The 23,148-nt window shown below is 44.7% G+C and overlaps 1 protein-coding gene across 6 annotated transcripts in view; it reads right to left on the bottom strand.

The window, feature by feature from the left end:
* Nucleotides 1-22,845, bottom strand: part of Lpar1 (lysophosphatidic acid receptor 1) — a 125,822-nt gene extending 102,977 nt beyond the window's left edge. The window contains exon 1 of one of the 6 annotated variants that reach the window (XM_028857772.2): nucleotides 22,676-22,845. The gene's annotated coding sequence lies outside the window, so the exon portion shown is untranslated. Of the gene's footprint in view, nucleotides 1-16,238; nucleotides 16,340-21,316; nucleotides 21,481-21,602; nucleotides 21,705-21,905; nucleotides 21,931-22,106; nucleotides 22,197-22,675 lie in introns of those variants that run through there. The other 5 variants (XM_028857774.2, XM_037202631.1, XM_037202630.1 and 2 more) reach the window with 5 other exon arrangements.
* Between the last annotated feature and the right edge of the window lie 303 nt (nucleotides 22,846-23,148).

Genomic DNA, 23,148 nt, shown 5'->3' with positions numbered 1-23,148 from the left:
ATGATTGAGAGCAGAGCAGACGTCTCATAAATCTTACTTCCAATCCAAGGCTGTCATCTAAAACAGGGCCCTGTTTCCAAGTGTGACCCCAGGTACACAGGTGTATAACGCAGGCATACAAATCAAGTGTTTCATGGATAACAAATCATAAAGAATATACATGTCAATACTGAGAATGCCTTGTTAAACAAATGCATAGTGCAAAATATAAATGTATATTTTGGGTCATTTCAGAAATTGCAGAAGAATCTGTCTTAATCTCAAGCCGAAATTCAATGGGTCATTTTGGAAGGAATTCAAGCCAGCAATTCAAACTAATTTTTTAAAAATCCAGCCTTCTGAAACAACAGAATTCAAAGACATATTAATTTGATAGTTACAAGCTGAAGACTTGACAGATAGGAAACACTAAATGTTTGCTCTCCATGATTAAGCCACTATGATTCCATGAGAAAACTTGATATGTATAGAAAAACAAAAAACAAAAGCCTACTGCCATCCATAACATACCATAGTCTTAAATCTGAGTTGAGGCGTTTGGGGCAGCTTTGGGGACCCATGCAATGCAAGCTGTGTGTTTGCAGAACTGTGGCTGCACTGGGGTCTGTGACACAATCAATATCTGATTCCATGGAGGGCCACGATCTACTGTTGGAAGCTGGGTCAAGAAGACAGTGTCTCCGGGGTGGGAGGGTGGGGGCAGGGTGGTGAATTCGATGGGGCTGAATTGCTGGGAATAAAGCCACCTAGCCTGAGTGTTCTCTCACACTTGATCACTTTACTCTGTGATGAAAGTCTGGAGGAATCTTTCAAGAGAGAGAAAGAGAGGAAAAAGAGGGAGAAGAAAAGAAGGAAAGAAACTCCAGCCACAGAACAAGGACTTCCTCCCACTGCACCAGACAGCCAGGAGATTCGGCCTGCATCCTTGCTGAAGTCCAGAATGTCATCCTTTCAAGTTCAAATTTCAAATGTTTCTTGTATCAGCCTTGTGTGGTTAACACAGCAATCTCCAAAATTAAGCAAGCTCAAACTCAAAGTAGTTGATGGTTGGAACAACAATAATAATAAATCCTAAAGGGTCATTTTTCTATGTCCCAGGATGAGGACTGGATTTTCTTCTTCGCCATCAAGATCATATTCAAATATCAAATACAAAATGTACTCATAGAGTTCTTTCTGTCACTTGGGGTCCTAGTTTTCAAGCCTGCACTCCATTTGAGTTCCAAATACAGATATAAACTTCAAACAAAACATCCAACCACAAAACTCGTTTTGAAAATGCTCAGAGCCGTCCACTCCACGTCCATTTCCAAGAGGTGAAATGCCAAACCTCAAAACAACAAATGTAATAACCATGTGGCAAAAGATGAATCCAATTAATGTTACCTTAAAATAACTTCAGCAACTCTTCGCTTTCCAGCCCTAATTGCCCATCGTAGGACTTCAGAAGTCAGTGTGTGGTGGGAGACAAAAAAAAAAAAAAAAAAAAAACAACAACAACACTTCCTGACCATTGTACTCCTTGACCCCGAGTGAACCCAGTGAAACCTGCACTAATGGATCCTAAGGCCTTTACAGAGGCCATAATCTGTCAAACATTTACAATTACAAGGAGCTCAATAAAAATGGGATTGCTAAATAGTTTTTTTTTTTTTTTTTGGTTTTTTGTTTTTTGTTTTGTTTTATTTTTCAGTTTGCTCTAGTCTTTTGATTAAAAGAAAAATATGTATTCCCCTTGAATTCTCCTTCCCCTTGAAGGGAAGGAAAAGCAGTGCCCCCCCCCACACACACACACACCCCAAGTGAAGTTCTGTGGAAAAAAATTCTAAGACTGGAAGGGACTTTGTGTTGTCCTTCTCTTCTCCAGATACATCAGTCACCAGGCATATCACTGTCAAGGGCAGTTTCAACCAAGCCGACAACTTCTCAGTATTTCCTTGAGAGACCGACTATTGAGCTTAGTCCCTTTTCACCAAGAATGTCCTGTGACACCTCAAAACCCCCCTTTCTAACCGGAACTGAACATCCCACAGCTGCTTGCCCCCAATGCACCGTCTCTTGCCCTTCAACATCAAATTACCCAGCTTCCTGGTCCCTCCGTGTTCCTCACCTTTGTCCAGCCTCACATCTCCCTATGTCAGGTCTCAGCGCATGCTCAGTCCTTGAGCTCCCCTCCGCCAGCCTGCTGCCTCCCACAGTCCTTTCTGCCCGTCTGCCCTTTGACACTATCGCCCTGGTTAAAATCCACACTGCTGCTCTGTTCTCATTCACAATCACCAGAGACTCCGTGGAGAAAACCAGAGACGAGATAAGGCTGTCGCTATGAATTGATGCATTCTAATCCCAGCTGAGCCCTAAAGCTGTCATGTCTCTCTGCTCTCTCCATTCCTCATATTGCCTCGTCCCTCAAAGAAAGCCCACAGCATGCAGGTCCATCGTGGAGAAAACAGAGGCTGTTACTCAAGAAGCTCCATGGCACTCTACTCCACCCCTCCCTCTCCCTGCTACCTCCCACTACATGAATGATCTGGGCTGTTCCTCTAGCTCTCCTCTCTAGTCTGTGTACCCCACTCATCTGCTCCACCTCAGACACACAGAACTGCCAGGTGCTGCCTCGGCCTCTAGATTGTCAAGTGGTCTGAAGTGAGGATCTCACACATGTTATTTTGCAAAAGCTTGCCACCACATGATTTATAAAGTAATCAATAGTTGCTATATCTGGCCAGGATAGCCTTACCAGTCCTATGATGTGATCCTCCTGCCTCTGACTCTTCAGCATATCCTACTGTGGTCATAGGCTGACCCTTATTGATGCTTGTCCTCAGTGGAGCCGAGGCTGGAAGCACACAGATCCACACAGAACTTGACCACAAGGAAAGGGTGCACTGTGGGATCGCTTAAGCTTGAACTTGCTTACATTCAGCAACTATCAAACGTATGATTTTGTGCAAAGTAGTATTTATAGGCAATATCCTGAAAGCTGCCAGCCCATCATTCCGCAAGGAATGTGGAATATGCAGCATCTCCCTCAGACTTAGGCAGCAGAGCTACTTGTCTGAACTGTCTCCCCTTGGCTCACAGTTGCTCTCCTAAGATAAGCTTTGGCACTCTGCCACAGACCTGGACTAAATGTGGCTCTTTCGAAACTCTACTGTTGGACTCACAGGAAAGACAGTGTTTGGAATCAGGCATTGTGGCTCGTGCATGTACTCTCAACCCATGAGGGACTGAGACAGGAGGATTGCTGTCACTTCAAGGCTTTCTTGGGCTACTGTGTAAGACCTTTTCTCCCAGAATAATAATAATTATTATTATTATTATTATTATTATTGTATTATTAAAATTGTGCTTAGAGACACTGACCACTATTTTCACTGTCTACGGTTTGACAAACTACAGAGAATATCTTGTCTCCTCCCCACACTGTGAAGAGTCATGCCTCTTAGTCAGTTTTCATGCACTCAGGCGCTCTGGATCACATACTGATTGTTCTGTCTCTGTGTCAGCTACCTAGAAGGCTAGACCAAATGTATGTTCCTTTTCAAACAGATGGCTCAGACCCTGAGACAGACTCTCAGTGTTCATCTCTGCTTAAATTTACACTTTCACTTCCTCATTCCACCTTTCCTTCCTGTGCTCACTAAATGTCATCACAGTCAGTAGTAAAATATGTACACAGCTGATTTCAAATATCTCAAGTATTTCATAGTATTTTCACATAGTTCTCAACTCCGGCTGTCTTTGAGTTCATAGAGACAGTTTATCTTATCAACTTTGTCTGTCCAAGGTTTAATAACTGATCATTTATTGGATGTCAAGTTTGTGTTACCTGTGACTACTTCTGACAGTGGACGAAATGAAGTACTTTAGAGAGGCTCATTTGATCTTCCCAAGATGCAAAGGAGGCTGCAGTATGGCTGACTCCCGCAGGAAAATGAAGCTGAATCACGTAACATGGAGAATACGCACCGAACACGCGCAGGCACAAACGCTTTAGACTCTTCAGTATTTGATTAGGGTGCTTGTCGAATTTTTCAACAACTAATCCATTATGTCACAGAAACACACTCATGAGGAATATTCCACCATCAGCTGATAAATGAATCCAGCTAGATATCATCAGACTTGTCGTGGCTGATTAAAGTCCGGGAGTTCAAAAGGCACAAGACCAAAAGAAGGCTGAGGACGTTCTCAGTCAGGACGCAAATCAGTAGGGTACCACAGCAGAGCATCTACCAGTGAGGTTGAGGCACCTTCCCTCAGTGCCATCCAAAGACACAATACTAATAAAATTTCCTGTTGCCTCAATCATTTTTCAAGTTCTAGGTGCACATTCTGCTCACACCAACTTCTGTTTTTACTCTGGCTGTGCTGTATGAGGTATGAAGTGTGGGCATTGTTTTGGACATCGGTTTCATTATCACTATCACTGGCTAGTAAAAAAATGTCTTTGTAGTTTGAGACAGCAAATTATGTCACCAGGAATGCACTCAAAAGGCAGTCACTTGAGAGGTTATAAAGATAGCTCATCAAGAAAGTGTTCCCCTTGCCAGCACAAGCATGAGTTTGGTCCCCAGAAGCAGCATTTTATTGGATTAGCAGACCAATCATTAAGGGCAAGTGCCTGTAATCTCAGGGCTCAGGCAGAGGCAGGCAGTCCAGCCTAACCTGATTGGTGAGTTCCAGACTAGTGAGAGACCCAGTCTCAAAATAAAAGTGTGGCACCTGAGAAAAAAACACCCAAGGTTCTTGCACTGACCTCCACATACTTGTGTGCACACCACACACACACACACACACACACACACACACACACACACACACACACACTCGCAAAGAAAACCACCTGAAAAACAGAAAAAGCTTCCCATATTTAAGTGTTCCCTGCAGCCACTGAGTCAAAGTAAGGTCCCTTCTACTTGTCACTGTGCTGAGGGGGCAGAAGGACACACCTAGAAAAGATTTGAACTAGAGATACCTTAGAAGAAAACATCCCATGAACTTGACAATGGCTGTCTCTCAATAAGAAGGATTATGGCTTCCTTTTCCTTATTATACTTTTTATTTTCTACAGTGAGTTAAAAAGTTCAAGGATATTTTTGTCTACTTGAAAACTAAGCACTACTGTTCTCAAGTGTAAAGAAATTACACGAAAAGCTGTGGCTAAAACTTTAAGATACTAAAGAAATGGAAAATACAACTCCCTTCCAAAAGTAAGATAATGGCTGTCTTAGTATTGCTGGGGTACAACACCATGACCATAGCAACTTGGGGAGGAAAGGGTTTATTTGGCTTATGCTTTCATATCACTGTTCATCATCAAAGGAAGAAGCCTGGACAGGAACTCAAAGAGGGCAGAGCCTGGAGACAGGCGCTCATGCAGAGGCCATGGAGGGAAGCTGCCTATTGCCTTGCTCCCCATGGCTTGCTCAGCCTGCTTTCTTATAGAAACCAGGACTTCCATCCCAGAGATGGCTGGCACCAACAATAAGCTGACCCTCCCACATCAATCACTAATTAAGAAAATGCCCTACAGCCTGATCTTATGGAGACATTTTCTCAGTTGAGGCTCCCTCCTCTCTGTGACTCTAGCTTGTGTTAAGCTGACTTAAAACTAGAAAGCACAATTGTTAGATGAACTATTGAATAACTTAATGGCTTATTATCAAGCTATTAAAATTCAACTCCAAACATGTTACCATATACAACAATGATTTAAAAATATGGCCTGTAGAAACAAAACACACATTCACTACCTCTAAAAAGAAGCAGACCATAAAACAGGCCATTATGGCAAAAGGTCATAAAAGAAAAGAAAAAAAAAACAGGATTGAATGATGATAATTCTACTCATTATGGAACTGCAAATATGATTGGGTTTGTTGTTTATATTGTTTCAAAAATGTTTTAGTATTTTGATCAGTATTTCATGTAAAAACAATTTCAAAGGAGGGGTAGTTTTTACATATTTGACACTTGTTTAGTGAAAAATTTTACCTATTGGGTTATTTTGTCACTAAAATGAGATGAAAAGATGGGAAAGGTGAGGCAGAGAAGCAATGTGCATTATTTGTGTGTGAGAACAAGCTCAAAGCCAGCCACCAGCATCCACCAGGACAATTACTGACCAGAGTTAATACTTTCCTCCCAGTCAAAATCAATGGAGACTATGTCAGTCAGCTTAGCCTGCTGTTGCGGAATATTTGTGTACACTGTGAAGATGTGTCTCTGCCTAAGGCAATTTCTGATTGGTTTAATAAAGAGTTGAATGACAAGCTAGGCAGGAGAGGATAGGTGGAATTTCTGGGGACAGGAGGAAGAGGAGGAGGAATCTGGGCACATGATTTCACCAGCAGACTCAGAGTAAGTCAGATGTGCCATACTAAGAAGAACATAGATTAAAAAAAATTATGCATTAATTAAGTTATAAGAGCTAGTTGAGAAAAAATAAACTAAGTTCAAGCTTTCATAATTAATAATAAGTCTCCAGGTTATTGTTTGTAGGCTGATAGGCCAAAGATAGCCCATTAAGAAAGCTTGTTATAGCCTGCCATAGCATATTATCATTGATTATGGGGTGAGTGACAGACATGTATTTTTTACAAAGATCCAGGGCCTGGAAATTGGAGATCAGGGTAGAGCATGTCTGATTGTGATGTTGGCTTTCATGTGGGCTTGGGTCTCACCTTCTTGTACATACAGCCTTTCCTCAGTGCACCTCTATGTAGAGAGCTCCACTCATCTCATAGGACCTCTCTCAATGCCAGCCAGTCCCTAAAGGCCTATCCCCACACAGATATATTCGGGGTTCAAGCTTCAATCCTATTGGTGGGAGAGAAACTCTGTCCAAACCAAAGAATGATTTACATTTTACTATACATCTCTCTTGTGGTAGTAATGTGTCGAAGCACAAAAGCTCCAATTCCTATTCCTAGAAAAATATTACTCATTCAGATGAGGATTTGAGACCTGTGGCCCTCTTCTTGGAAACCGCCAAATGGTTGAGTAGCTGGGACTTCCACGAGTATCCACCACCTAACACATGCTTCAGTGTTGAGATCACTTGGAACCAAGACATTCACCTGCTGCTTCCCATTCTGAAAATGACGTTTTTCAAGGAAGCTTTAGTCTTTCACCCACACTGCTTTTCTCCCAGGCATATACAGAAGGCCTTGCTCAGAATCTTCACAGTACATGGGAGTGCCTTGTATTCCTTCCGGGTCTGCCTTAAGTCTGAACTAACCACATGACTCTACCCGGCACTGGACCAACCTATCTCTGTTATTAGCCTGAAGCAACACCCATGCCGATTACCTGCCTGGACCAACGCCTCCTCTAATCCCAAACATTGTCTGTACCTGTGTTTCAGATTGAGAGCCTGGAGACCTGTCTGGTTTCCATGTATCAGTCACACTTAAGGGAAAGAATTCAACAGCAAACAGGGATTTAGGCGGATGCATCAAGCCCAAACACACATTAAATCCTCAGTTGCCTGGACTTCCAGGATAAATATTGATTATAAATGAGGAATTAGGTATAGTTTAAAAATAGAGGGCTTATGCCTTGTTTTCCCTTCAATTTCTAAACAACAAAAGAGAAATATAAGGAAATATTCATATTGAAATTTGTGAGTGTGGAAAACGGAATGATTTGAACGACAAAAATGTTTAGGCATATTTTAAATCAGTTGATTTAACACATGGGTAAGAAAAGCTGCCCTGGCGGGGGAAGTGGGGAAATGGTGGCCAGGGGCTACCAAGCATTGGTTATGAAATGGCAAAGTTCTGTTGACCAGATGGGCAACACAGTGACCACGACTATACCATCTTATAAGTGAGCACGGGAGTACATGCCTGTAATACCAGCACCTGGGAGGTAGAGACTGGAGAATCAGGAGTTCCATGTCATCCTTACCTAAACAGTGAGTTCAAGACTAGTCTGGGCCATACGAGACCCTGTCTCAAAATAATGATAATAATAATAATAATAATAATAATAATGTCTTATATATTTCAAATTTGTTCAAAAATGGGCCATAGGTGCTCTAACCCCTCCCACCCAAAAAAAAACCAAACAAATAAATGATTAGTTAAATGTTGGATATGTTAACTAGCTTGACAGACTGAGTGACCATTTCACATCAAGTTGTCAAGTATAACTCTTTAAACACAATTATACTTCATTATAGTTGTCAGCTTCAACACAATAAAGCTAATTAGGGAAAATGAAAGACCAATTTTCCAGATACCTTTTACCTGCTTCTAAACATAGCTCATCCCTCTGAAACATTACCAAAACTTGGGCTAGTCATTAACCGTGAAAGTGGTCCCCCTCCCCAGCTCCTCAGCTCTGTCACACTTCTCTGGGAAGTGGCAACACCCACTCCTTGATGGTTTTACAAAATGTCAATAATTCACAATTTAGATACTCACATGTTTCTAAAGCAAGCATCCACAGATAAATCTAAGATAATCATACTTTACCATCTTCACTGAACCTCAGCAATTAAAAGAAAATCGCTTTTTAAATCCAGTGGTCAAGCTAAAGTCACTGGAGAATTACCTTCCCAAAACACAGAAGGATTTAAAAAACAAAACAAAACACAGAAGTCTCCAGCTTTAGCTAGAGCTTCTTGGGTAAGATTGCCTAAACAGTACAGAGCCAAGTCTTTAAAATTAAGTAGCAAGAACAAAACAAAATCACAGAGTCACCAAACAATAACCCTGAGGAATGATTTGTTCAAATGAGACTCGAACCCTCTAAGTTGAGAAGGGCAAGGCCTGGGAAGGCTGGGGCATGGCCGTGTGGGCAGCAGTAGGGAGCTGGCACTCAGGTCTTGATTTCCCATCTCACAGACTCAAATTTGCTTTACAGATTTCCAGTGTATATAATATTTCAATTCTTGACACAGCTTCTTTGAAAGTGGTAAAAAAAAAAAAAAGTTTCCACGGCAAAACAGTGTAAATACGAAATGAACAGCCTAGCAGGACAATAATTCTTTGCACAATGAAAATCACCAAGAAGCTATACACTAGCCAACCACTTCACTAATCAAAAACTTCCTTTGGTGTTCTAATCTCCTATGGATTATGGAAAATTATTAAATTGGTAACTACTCTATATAGTAGTGTTTTTACTCCAACCAGGGTTACTTTGTACCACATGGCTTTGCAAAGCCTTGTCCAGCCGCTCACAGAGCAGGCCGTCCATACATGCTGGCTATTACTTAGCAGTGTGCTAAAGGGCTACCGTGCAAGCCTGTTTCAACAAACAGCTACAATCACCTCAAAAAAACCAAAAGCCATTTCTATTTCTATTTGAAATTTGCTAAGGGATAGAGGGAGAGTTACAAACAGGAACTTCACCAAGTAGCACCAAAAAAAAAAAAAAAAAAGGACAACTCATCAAACCAAAGATTACCTTCACCCGCCATTACTTCTGTGTTCCTTCCCTTGTTCTTATCTCCCAGGCCTGTGCAGTCCCAGGCACATGCAGCAGCTTAGCCCTTTGCAGAGTCAACCCATCTCATTCTGCAGACATAGCACTCCCCCAGGAACTCCTGAATCACTCTAACGTCAAATGAGGTTCCGCATGCAATCTCGTCTGTGCTTACCATCATGGCACTGACGACATCGTCTCTTATACACTGTAAGCCAGTGGCCAGCATTCCTCTTCCCACCAGACTCTAGGCTTCAGCCTACAGGGATAATGACCTCTTTCCTCACCACCACCACCCCCACTACAACCAACTACAGCGATACTCACAAAATTGCTGCTATACACCATGGCGAAATAGAAATCTAATATTCACTAGCAACTCACTATGTCCACCTCACTATGCTGCAGATGTTCAGAACAAACAAGACGTGGGAAAAGACAAAAACAAAAGGAAGAAAAGGCCAAGAACTACAACATTAGGCGGAACCATATGAAATTGTCTTTTTTACAAGGTAAGATCAAGTACAAGCCATTTTATGTGATTTAGCCCATCGACAGTGACAACTGTAATGGCGGCGAATATACTAACACGGCCGGTTCTCTTATTTGGCCACTTCTTCATGTCTAACTCATGCCTGAGGCTGATCACCAAGGTCCAACTAACAAAACACCAAGATCCTGCAATCAAAATTCACTATTTGGCTACACTGGCTAACATGTCCAATCAGGAGTTTACCAACTCATACCTAACCAGACTTCTCCCTTTCTCCTTAAAAAAACCACTCCTGCAGAGACACCTGCTGTTGCCTTTGTCCAAACCAGAGGCAGTACCCCACCCCCTTGTCCCCTCGGGGTATTAAATCTCCTTTGTGCTGAGAATTTGGTGTCTGGGTATGTCCTGTGCCAACCAGAGGTTCCTTCATCCATTATAACAATAAACACAAAAGCAATGTTCCCTTATTCAGAGGTATCTCAGAACAAAATCCAGTTCAATCTTGCTGACAGGCAAATATATGATAAAATAACATGAAAAGTTTAAAATCAGACCAGGAAATAAAGGCATCTCAGATACAAACAACAGAAAGAATTAACAACATTAACTTGAGCAAAAAGAAAGTTCCTAATGCAGAGGGTTGTTTTACACTGTATCTCACATTATGTATTTAACACAGAAATTATCAGAAAGTAGTTGACATTAGAGAGAGAGACAGAGACAGAGAGATAGGGAGCCACTTGTAGAGACACACTAAGGGGGCATTATTGGTCTATAACAGCTCAAGTATGGTTAACAGAATCTAGAATTTATGAATATTATTAGTATCATGACTGAACCAATAAGCACTTATTGAACTTATCACCCAGAGAAAACCAGGCTCCTCTTAAGTATTCAGGAAACAGAAATTCTAATCCACAAGAAGAACAAACTATAAAATCTATATTCACATTCACTTACAAGAATCAACCAATCTAATCATGGGAAGTCCACAGGCATAAGCATCTCCAATAAAGTCATCTTCAAGTGCATCCTGCTGAGCCTCCCAAAGCAACCTCTATGAATACAAGTGCCAACAAGGACATTTATCCTCCCAGTACTATGTTAAATTTCACAGGAAACAGCATTAGCATAAAACAAAGAACTTAGGCTTACAGTCCACAGAGCCATCACCTACCTACAGAATTTAAGCTACTTCCATGTGCTGGAATTCCCACTTTCAAATGGAAGATCCCTACTCCCTCAAGAATGAGCAAAATTTAAAATAAAAATACTGCTGATGATTTCCAAAGTATTTAAAATGAAGCTCTGGTCATCAAAAATACTAATAAGTATGACAAATGCCTATCCTTACGTAATTTCATCATTTGGAACAAATGACTTCATTTCAACTCAAGAAACAAAAAGATGACTTCCATTTTCTCTTTCAGGAACCAACTTTTCTTTGTTTTCATCAACCTCCCCTTCCTCTCCCATCCCCACATCTCATTTTCAGTTCATTTAGCTCACCCTTCAAGTCACAGACACATTTTCCTCCATCTCAGAAACAATGTCAGCCTTGCCTCTTCCACTGGGTTTTGTAAATACCATGAAACCAAGACTATATCCGATTTATTCGAGCATACTCAAAAATACATTTCTTTATTTATTCAGGCATCTATCATAATTTAATTCACTCATTCAATTCTTTTATTCAAAAAAAGTTTCTGCCATGTGTAGTGTATTGTACTGAGCACTGGAGAAACATCAGGAAACAACATGAGAAATTTTTTTTAGAAGTATTTTCCTCATCTAAGAAGTCAGAAATAAATGAAGAAGGGACTGTGGGGCAAGCTGGACACACAGGAAAGATCCTTCAGTTTTACAGGCAGGAGCTAGAGAAGGTGTGCTGAGAAGGTGGTGACCTTTGAGTGAAGACCTGGGGAGAAAACTTCTAGGCAGAGAAAACAGTCAACAGGAAGGCCTTGTGTAGGTAAGCTCGGTGTAGAGCTTGTTTAGAGTAGGGATAAAGGAGCCATCAGCATGTAACAATGGACCAGGCAGCACAGGCCCAGGAGAAGAGCAGCAAGCAGAGATAAGAGGTGGTGATTAAATCTGGAGCATGTCACAGGCAGTGATTGTGCCTGTCGTTAGACATTTCGTATAAAACATTGTAATGGCTTGCCTAGACAGTTTAGCTATAACGCAAAACGTTATGAAATATTCAGTAGACCTTAATAGTTGAAGACCTGCAAGGAATTATTCCAAAATTCGATAAAGAAGTTTGGATTTGGGGTTGGGGATTTAGCTCAGTGGTAGAGCACTTGCCTAGGAAGCGCAAGGCCCTGGGTTCGGTCCTCAGCTCTGAAAAAAAAAAAAAAAACAAAAAGACAGGAAGTTTGGTTTTGATTTGGGTTTTGAAGACAGCCCAGGCTGGGCTCAGATTTGCCATGTAGCTGCAGATGACCTTGAGCCCCTGATCCTCCTGCCTCCACCTCCCAAGAGCCAGGATTATTGGTGTGAGCCACCATGCCCAGCTTCAGGAAGACATTAAAGAGTGCTGAGACTCCAGATGAGTCTCCTCTCCATCCCAAATATTCCGAGATGTGTGTCCTGTTTTTCACTACCAAGTGTCATAAGCACATGCCTGAAGTATCATAACAGTTTTACAAAGTAAAGAATTGATCTTCTCTATCAAACAGTGTAGAAGACATGACAATATAATTATCTAAAGTAGAAATAAAATCTTAATCAGAAAAAGGTTATTTTTTTTTTAATCCAGATAAAAAAACAGAGTTGGACTGACTGTTTACCTCAATCAATCGGTTCGCTAGATTTTTCTCGAACCTCCATGGGAGCCTGCTGGAGTTTCTCTGGGTGTTCTTTAGGCTCTTGGGGTTTAGAAGTTCCTCCGAGGATTCAGTTTACCCTTTATTCGCTGTGATAACAATGAGTCCCACAGCAAGCTCTCCCGCTAACTAAAACTCTTTGTTTCTTCCTTTAGCCCCAAAATCACCACTAATCTCTCAACAATTTTAAGAGTATTTTTCAGACAACCATAACTGGAAAGGACCACTGGGGGTGGGTATTCTGTTCACCACAGAAGATCATGCCAAAATCCACACCATTTCCTGTTTGGGGTTTGGGTTTGGTTGGCTTGGGGTGGTGCCTAAAACTGACCAGGCGAATGCTCTACCTCTGAGCTACACCCTTGATCCTCTGAACTTTTTGTGAGACTCATCTAAGTTGCCTAGGCTAGCTTTGAACTCACTCCATCATTTGAACTGTATCCCATCCTTAGAAATTTAATATGAAATATTTTATTTTCAGGGCCTAGACAGGCCCTGAACTTGTGATCCTCCTGCTTCAGCCTCCCAAGCAGCTGGGATTACAGGCCTAAGACATCAACCCAGAGTCATCCCATCAAGAGAAGCCATAATGGATTCTCAAAGAATGCCTGGTTGAGTTCAGTTCTCTGCTAGAGAAAAAACACTTAAAGACCAAAATTATATCTTGTCCTTGTTAAACCACTATTTCGGATTTTCTTTTTCCAGACCAAGTCTCATGCAGGCCAGGCTGACCTTGAACTCTCGCCTACATCTACCTTCACACGCACCACCACACTTCAGCTTGTGCAACAGCAGGGATCAAACCCAGAGTTTCGTGTGTCTTCAGCAAGCACTTTACCAACGGAGGCACATTCCGGTTGTGAATAGACCCTTCAATTTTGAAAGTTCTCACTAGCTTTCTGCACACATTTCAATAGTGTGTCCATACAATGACGTTCTCTGTATCGTGAGGATCCCTAAACACTGCAAGCTCTATCTTCTAAACTTTGACTCAGATGTCCAGCTACCAGGAGAACACATCTGCCTCTATAGTTTTAGACAGGTCTAGAACTAACAAACCCCAGTGCAGTCCTCTCCTACCCTGCTGTCTCACCTGGTAATGGCATCATAGCAACCACGGTAATCCGGTGCCCTCTACAACCTTCAAGACAGGCCCCATGCACACCAGCACGATTTGCCAGAAGCCGCATATCCCAGGCATCTTCCCCAAGCCTGCCTCTCACGTGCATTCCTTCTGGGCCGTCCTTCTTATTCTTAGGCATGGAATAAACTTAGCCAGGGGCCTGACACCAGCACCCAGCTGCCATGCCAATCACTCATCTACTCCCAGGCAGGGGAAGCTCTCCCTCCACCCTCAGAAGCGTGCAGAGCATTCTGTTTAAACTTTGGTTTGGAGTATTTATCACTGGCTGCCTGAGCTGAGTCATCTTTGGCTGTGTCTTTCCATGTTTATAAGCGAATCGCAAGCAAGACCCATGCTTTTTTTGTCCGCCGTTGAATTTTTCTTTCTAAGTGTTCTCAGCCATGCACGAGGATCCAAAATCCTCTAAGATATCAGATGCATGGAAATTAACTGACAGGATCTCAGATAAAAATGACTAGAAAGCAGATGTTGCTGAATCCAGAAAAGTCAGTCGGACTGCCCTGGCCTTTGAACCTTTCTGTCGGTGTCTACTCAGCAAGGAAGGCAAGGAGCTAGCTCTCTGTGGAACTGCAAAGAACAGTGGATCAGAATGAATGCTTCATTTTCTTGACATGACAATAATCCTTTTCCCAACAAATCATAGTCAGAGAGGCAAGCGACCCCTTAACAAAAGGCAATTCTGCTTTAGCTGTGCTGGGTTGCTCCGTTCTGAGACCGCACCACCCTTATCATCCCCTGATTAGACTTCTAAGGAGGTGGGGGAGGAGTCCTCATTTAATGCTCCCACAGTGAAACCTGCCTATAATGAATAACTGCACCTGTCTCCGTTCCACAAGTGGTTCCAGACCTTCCCCTGGTACTTGGTTTTCCACCTAACAAAAGGCTCACACACAGATGCCTAGCACTTGCTCCCAGATGCCCTCCCCACTCCCCCGCCCCCCCCTTGCCTGAGACCCGGGGGCAGCAGAGCCCTTGTGGAAAGAACACACCCTGGATTGGCATTATCCATCTTGAATGTCACAGGGCTGGAAATGGTTTTCTGTTTCCCCCTTCAGAACAGTCATTCACATCACCGACAAGAACTCTACTGAATGAAGTCAGGCTGCAGTCCAGAAGAGTCCATGCAGGCAGGCTCTTCTGGCTTGTCCTTGTTGCCTTTGATGGCAACCTTGGGTACAGCCTAGCTAAGACCGGGGGAGCAGAGACAAATGGAAACATGCTGACATGATGACACACAAATGCATAAAAACATACACACACACACACACACACACACACACACACACACACACACACGCCAACAAGCGAATACAGGGATCGAGGCTTGGTCGACCAAAGGCCAAGAACAGAAGGCCGTAGGGCAAATCGACGATGACAACATCTTTTACTCTAGACAAATGTGTACGGCTTGGATTACTACAAAACAGTCTACATTTACAAATAAATACAGTGCCTCTCTTCCGGTTGGACCCTTTCTATAACGTTTGTATCCTTGGATGATCTCAACAAGACCACCCAAGTTAAACACCAGACTCAGAATCTTCTAGGAAGACGCCATAAACTGGGCATAGAAACTCAAACACAAATTCAGTCAAAAATAGGAACATCCAGAAGGAAAGGGAAGCAAGCCAAGGCTACAGACAAGACATGCTGGGTCTGGCTCCATGTTTTCACAACTCACAGGTAAATCTCGGTGAATTGTTTTAAGTTTATAAAACGAAGGCCTGGATACCAGGCTCCGACTTCTTCACCTAAGGGAAACACTGAGAGGGCTTTGAAGAAGCTGCTGAAACGGAAGAATCACTCAAAAGTCATTCCTCTGCATTTGAAGGCATTTCAGAAAAGCTTCAGTTGGTCACATGATTCGACAGAGAGAAAGAAGGAGGCATGGTGGTGTCTGACTGTGTTCCCAGTGCTTAGGAACCAGAGACAGAAAAACTGCCCGTTGAAGGCCAGCCTGAGCTACACAGGTGTGAGTGGTGTGAGTGTGTGGGGGTGGGTGGGTGGTGTGTGTGTGTGTGTGTGTGAGAGAGAGAGAGAGAGAGAGAGAGAGAGACAGAGACAGAGAGAGACAGAGAGACAGAGAGACAGAGAGACAGAGAGAGAGAACGTGATGGAATGCCATCTCCATGACAGAAGAGACCTTACTTACATGGCTTGTTTCCAACTGCTGCCCAAGGGCAGATGGACATTTAACAAACACCCACTGAACATGGAAGGACTGAGAGATCCACATGCGGGATTACACGAAGAACAGGAACTAGACTTGGGAAACCCATACTACCAGTGCGTGTTCCTAGTTCACAGACGTAGAAATAAAAGCCCTTTGACTTACCAGACACAGCGGAGCTTGCTCTAGAGGCCTTGTGACTCCCTCTAGCTTGATCGCTTTTGTTCCCTCTCCGGCTTGGTTTATCTCCCAGGGTCCTTCCAGATTCTAATCTTCCATGGCTCCTCCCCCAGCTTCAGCATTTCCACTTCCCCTGCCTTGACCCTTGACTCAGAAGGTCAGGGGTCCCCTGCCCCTTTGCCTTTGGTGTTCTCAGAGCACCGGGAACCCATGATTGGGAACCCTCACCAGACTCTTGACTGGGCATGGGGGGGGGGGCTTGCGTTGTTCATTTCTGCCCATCCCTGGTACTCTACACAAGGCAGATTGGCACCAGCAGTCAGTTACACTCCTCTGGGCTCGAGCAGATCTCACCTCCTCTGGCCCACATCTACCTCGCTCCAAAGAGCCAGCCAGGCCTACCCTTTATTGGGGTAGAAATTCAACGAAGAGTTGGGCGAGTCACTGGGACCCAGGGAAAGAAACCTGAGCGTAGAGAACTGACAGGAAGACCAATCCAATCCAGTGTTTCCAACTTAGATAATGAAAAACAACAACAACAACAAAAAAAAAGGAAATTCAGGTGTGGTGGTGGGTCCTCCAAACCCTTGGGGTGTTGTTGAGGCAGAAATGGTTGCTGAGTCAGAGGCCAGGCTGGGTCTCATAGCTCAGGCTCGTCTGAGTGAGCTACAGTAGGAGACCCTGTCACAAAAGCAGGAAAGGGAGGGGTCTGGAGTAAATGAAAAGGCAGGCGGCGAACTATAAAGAGAATAGTTCACCATAACCCCCCCACACACACACACAGACACACCGGGGAAACTTGCATCTCTAGAAGCGTGGGCCCACAGAATGTCCACAGCCGACAAAATGCCCTTTAAGTGACAGTTTCAACCTTTGGATTCAGAGGTCCGAGCTTTGTTTTTCTCTTCTAGAGGAAGACACTGGCTTTGAAAGCATTTTCTTTTATTTCTAGGCTACCACAAGCACACCCTGACCTCCCCCCGCTCAGGCTCGGACATGTTTGCTTTAGCACTGGACTACAGTGAAGAGTCTGCCCTGTCATTACATCACTTTTTTAAAACGGTACCACAAAAAGAAAATAAATTATAACCCAAATCCATGGGTGCATCAAAATAGTTCCCTTTCATTTTCAGAAGGGGAGAAAAAAGCCCTGACTTTTATGTGAACTTCAGGGTTAAAGTCTCCACGGTAGTGGAGGGTAGTGGGTGGTGGGTGGTGGCAGAGAATGTCCAGGTCTTAGCACAATTCCCTTGGCCCTGTGCCAGCAAGCAGGTACTGTAAGAATAAAGGCTGCACTGAAGTCACACGGACTTACTAAAACAAAGAGCCAAGAAATTTCAATCCCCCACTCACTTAAAAAAAAAAAAAAAAAAAAAAAGTGACCTTTTAAGAACCCTAAAGGAAAGTACGTCAGCCTTCAACTTATTCAAATTAATTAACTAGTTGATTTTTTTTAATCATGACAAACCTAAATCCCCACACCAAGCCTTGCCCAAGATTTAAAAAGATTAGTAAATAAACAAATTAATTAAAAGCTACTGAGAGGACCATGCATTCAAATTGTATCCAGAAGACAACAAAATGCTAACCTAATCTTTTTTAATGATCTGTCTCCTTAGCCGCCTACCATTCTAGACTCAAGGGTAATTCAAAGTCTTTACCCAAATCAGCTTGACGTGCAGCTGAAAACTCATTCATTCTCACGAGAAGCACAAAGGCGGAGGGCACAGAGGGTCCTGCATTCTCCTAAAGGAATTCCACGAAGAGTCCCCTGAGATATCACTCGCTAACTCATTCAGAGATGAAAAAACAAAATCCACGCACATTACTCTACAAGACTGAGCAAGGCACTTCCATAGGAGTTTTGGAAATTAAACTCCATAAAGGACTCATAGGGCTCTATTCCCAGTCTTTTAAAAGAGACATTAGCCCTATTTCTGCACTAATGAAAATCCTCTCTCGTCTGTTCTACACATAGTCCACACTGTGGTTAAGATACTATGTGTAATACAAACAGGGTCAAGAATGCCAGTGTGGAGAAGAGTCGTGTTTAAATGAGCTTTAACCAGCAAGCTGTTCCCCAAACAGAAAAAGGAAAGCATGGATGCTCAGCTTTCTGTCTGCAAAGGGGCTTTAGAACACATGTTCAAAAGGCCCCACGGGGCCCTGTGCAACCCAGGAGCCTCATCCATTTGGAATAAATTAAGTTTCCCAAAAGGAAGCTATCATTTGGAGGGGATAAGAGGGAAGAAATGACATGCAGAATGTTCTAGAAGCTTTAGATAATAACATTAAATAAATTGGCAGTGGTGCCACACAACTTACTAGCCACAAGTACACAATCATCTCTCAAACACTTCACTTCCACTCTGCCGACAAGCAGTATGACTCGGGGTCTTCATGCATCTTAGGATTAAATAATGCCATGGCACAGCTCCTTAAGGTAACATCCAGGCCACCTTCATCACCAAGGACCCAGACCACACCACCTCTGAGAGGTCCTCACTCTCCCCATTGAGTTTTCAAGGCACGGGCCATTCTTCAAGCTGTCTGTCTCCCCACCACAGTTAGACTTTCAGGTTCTGCTCCCCAGCCCGTCAAGGTTCTTAAGACTTCTCCGTTACCACACAGTGAAGCAATATGGCACACACACCCTCTTCACTATCTCCAGCACAGTTATCTGTATCCCCACCTTCTGTACTGCGGCTCTTTCTAGAACTTCCTTTCCATCTTCTTCGTATCTGTTGCAACAAGAATCCCATGGTTGCTTGTTTAATTAAATCCTTCTCCTTCTCTCTCAACAGTCTAACACACCCATAACAGATACTTAAATGCTAACGTGACCGAGACTTGGAATTATCCTGCTTTGCAAAGGGTAAGAAGCCAGACAGAAGTTAAGATGCTGACTGAGTTGGCAAAGGCAGAGCCGGCTTGTGTGTCAGTGTTCGGGACAGCACACCCACCTTCAAAGGAAATCATGTTCCCCACATGTGTAGACATGATGGTACCAAGGAAAGAAGAGAGGAAGGGAAGAGGGAAGGAAGGGAGGGAGGGGAGGAGGGAAGAATTGGGGGTAGGAGAAGGAGAGAGGAGGAGGGGGAGAGAAGGGGAGATGCTGAGGGTAGGTGGCCACACATTAATCACAGACATTAAAAAACTGACTTTAAACTAAACTCCTAAAGACATTATGAGTCGAAGTCAGCATAGTGCAATCTGTTCAGAGTACAAATTTTCATACCAAGCATCTGAAAAGATCCTTTTTTTCCTAAAAATCACAAATTTCAGATTGTTATTGTACACTCAACGTTGACTCAGCAGCTAGGATTTACTCTTCCCTTGACTATCCCACTAGGTCAAACAGAACAGATTCTGTAAAAAACTGTCATCTATGATACAATCTGAAAAACAAAATCAAGCTGCATTCTGGAAAATACTAGCTTTGAATGAAAACAGGAGTTTCTAAAGTGCTGCCACTTAAATTCTCCCTTCTGTGACTTCTTACCCATCACTCACAGGGATGCTGAGCTCTGGAGGATGCAAAGAGCAAGATGGGCAGGTGATCGCCTAGATCTGATGTCACTTTTAAGCAGACTCACCGGGTTGTAATAATAAGGAGAAAGTATGGCTGGTTCCCTCGTGGGCAAAAAAAAGAAAGAACTAGAGAAAGTCAGCTCCCCGCTTATTCCTTACCTCAAGCACTCCTTCTGATGGGTTTCTTTCTTTATTCTTTTTTTTTTTTTTCGTTTTCTTTCTGTTGTCCTCGCATTTCCCCACTTGACTAAATCTTTCCCATTTCCCTTCCTCAACTGTTCTATCCTGGAGAAGTCACTCACCACCAGCTCCCGGTTATTGGAAAGATAGAACAGCCAAGATCATGGCACCCATTCATTTTCCTGAGAGGACACCAAGACCAGGAGCTCAGAACAGGCTCGGGTTGCGCCGCTAGGGGACGCTGTGTACAAGGGGGCTCCGATGCCGAGGCCCAGTTCTGCAGCCTCACTTCTCAGCCTTTCTGCCTCAAGAGGCTTCCCTCTCTTTCTGCAATTTTTTTCCCTGAAATTAACACTCAAGACCAAAGAAAGGGGAAATAAAAGTAAAAAAAAAAAATACGGCTTTCATGTACTTAGAGCCCTGGTGATTATTATTCATAATATTGCATCTGGACAACCAAGGGCAGAAACGCGGTGCTATTACAGCTGTGTGTTCATGTAGTTCACTGTAGTGCACATGGCCTTAAGCCTAATTGACTCCTCTTCCTTGGTATTCACTCTCTCTGACAAAAGAGTATGTTCTTCCGTTTTCCAAGACTTTGAAACTCAGACCTGTGACTTCACAGTCACGTTAAGTAAGCAAAGGACACTTACACAAAAGGACAGCCGCACACCCCTGCCGGGAAGCCTAGAGGATTCTGTTTTAATTAACCTCCTTCTAGTTGAGGTCCGCAGTAGGTATCTATGACGCTGGGTAGAGATAGTTTAAGAGTGAAACTTTCACACGCCAGCACTCGCTGGAAACCCACATGGAAGAAATCTGTAGGTTTCAACTAAAGAGAAAAAGAAGAAGAAAGTCGAGCGAAAGGGAGAAAGAAAGAAAAAGGGAGGAGAAGAGAAGAGGACAGAGAAAAGACAGCCCCAGCCTGGAAGCAGCAACAAACCCTGGATGCCTCACATCAAAGGCCAAATGGCAGGAAAGGGGAGGAAAAAAGCCTAAAGTTTAAAGCCATCCACGGTAAACTCTCCCTACAGGAGCCAACACACAACGGATCAACCTATTCAGGCAAAGCCAGGTCCCTCCCCTGCCTTGCATTTCCCAGGTACTAGCTAAGCCTCGGGCGGCTTCACGGAAAGTTTAAATTCCTTAGACTCATGGGACGACAAAGTCATCAAGGAGCAGGGAACTGAGCGCGGGGCGCTGGGACACTCGGCCATCTAAGTCCTCGGGGATGCCGCACCGAGGAACTTGGAGCGCCCCCCACGCCAGCCCTCTCGCGCCCCCAACCCGACCCAGGTAACCAACCGGAGGCCACCTACGTGTCCCTCGGACGGACCCTGGGGCGCACTGACCTGGCCAAAGGGCAGGAGGGCCGCCGGACGGCTGCAGCGACTTCCCTCCCGGGCTGGGTTCCACCGGCTGGTGCGGGAGGCCAGGGCAGCCTCGCCTCCTGCAGGCGGCCTCACACACACGCGCGCACACCCACCCACTCCGGGCCCGCGGGCGCGCGCACACCCAGGCGCTCACGCGCACGGCTACAAAGCCGCGGGTGGTGGGACCGTGCGAGCTGATCGCGCCGATGGGAGGCGGGGCCGTCGCCACCCGCGCCGGGGGACACCCGGCCGCCAGCGCCTTTACCTGCTGGGTCCAGCTCCGCAGTCCCCGCAGCCCCGGGGCCAGCCCAGCCCAAGCCTCACCCGGGCACGGCCCGGGAGGTTACGGGGTAGCGCGTTGCGCTCGGGAACAAGGCTCCTGGGGCGTCACTGCCGCCGTGTCCCGACTTCCCCAGCTCCGCGAGCAAGCGGGCGGCCGGGAAAGAAGCGCGGGTGCCAGCTTTCTTTCCTCTCCCTCCGCCTTCTGGCGCTTTCTGCCCCGTCCACGTTGCACAAATTAGCAACTCCCCGCACCCCCCAGGCGCCTTTCCTCTGCAGCTACCCTTACCTGCGTGGCACCCCCAGCGCCCCTGACGCCTGTGGTTCCCCTCCCCCAGTCATTCACAGAACTTCCCGAGCTGCTGTGGGTAGGGGGGGTGGCGGGTGAGGGGAGCCTAAGCCTCCCATTCAGTACCTTCCTGGCGCTCTCCTGCAATCCCCCACATCGGACACACCCACCCGGGTCACCTCTGCCCCCTCCCGCGCTCACCCCAGCGCCTGGCCGCTTGCAGAGCTTTGGTTGACTCCCTGCACGGTGCATTTTTGTCTTGTTGCTTTCCCCTCCTCATTTGAAAAGCCCTGGAAAACATCGCAGAGTCAAAAAAAGAAAGAAAAAAGGCAAAAACAAACAAACAAACAAAAGACTTGGTGTATGGCCTCCTCCTAGCTGACTTTCTAAACTTTTCAGACAGGGCAAAGTTTCAACCAGCGCGGCCCTGGACTACATACAGGCCGTAAAGAAAGGGTTGGCTTTGCCGCTTAAAAAAACAAAAAATGGTGTGTGAGTCTCTCCGTCTTTACAACTGCAAATCAAAGCGACTGTGGCTTCGTGCCCCTGGCTCTGATTATAAATTTCTCTTCCGCTCTCCCAGGGTAACTTTGTAAGGGCAAACTGTGGTTTTCACGGAGTAATTAAGGGCGGGGAAAGCACACCTGTGGGTGTGGGCGGGAGCAGGGCCTGAGAATCATTTTCGGGAGAGCACCAGCCCAGAAGCCTTACCATCACTCAGTAGATAGAGCTGAAGAGGGAAGACTTCCCAGCCCTGCCATCACACCCACCTCCAAGCCCTCCAGGCCCTCAGGGTTTCCAGAATCTTCAGAAGTCTCTGCTTCTAGCCATCGCTGAGTCCTCCACGCATCAAAAGCAGACGCCTGGGAGTCAAGGCCTGACCATCTCTAGTCAGAGGGACATCTAGGGTTGTCAGACCACAGTCAAGTGGGACTAACTGATGGGACTGTAGCTGATGGGGAATGAAAGACGATGAGGAAACGGATCGCCACCCCCTTGCTTTGTAGAAAGAGGTCACTGCCAACAGTGATGGGCAGAGCCGATAAGACACGGGGGGGGGGGGGGGGGGGCGTGGAAAGTTTTCAAGCCTTCAGCAGGTTGTGACTTGAAGGGACCACGACCATTTCCTGTCTGTGGTTTTTCACAGTGCTCAAAGCTGAACTCTAAAGCTGGTCATTTATTATGCAAAGCTGTTTACTTTTAAAAATTATTGTTCAAGCTACACAGGCATGGTGCCGCCCAC

The sequence above is a fragment of the Peromyscus leucopus genome, chromosome 2, assembly GCF_004664715.2.
Source record: "Peromyscus leucopus breed LL Stock chromosome 2, UCI_PerLeu_2.1, whole genome shotgun sequence".
NCBI lineage: Eukaryota > Metazoa > Chordata > Mammalia > Rodentia > Cricetidae > Peromyscus > Peromyscus leucopus.
Note: the sequence above shows the minus strand (reverse complement) of the source record. Positions and strands in the feature narration are given on the sequence as shown.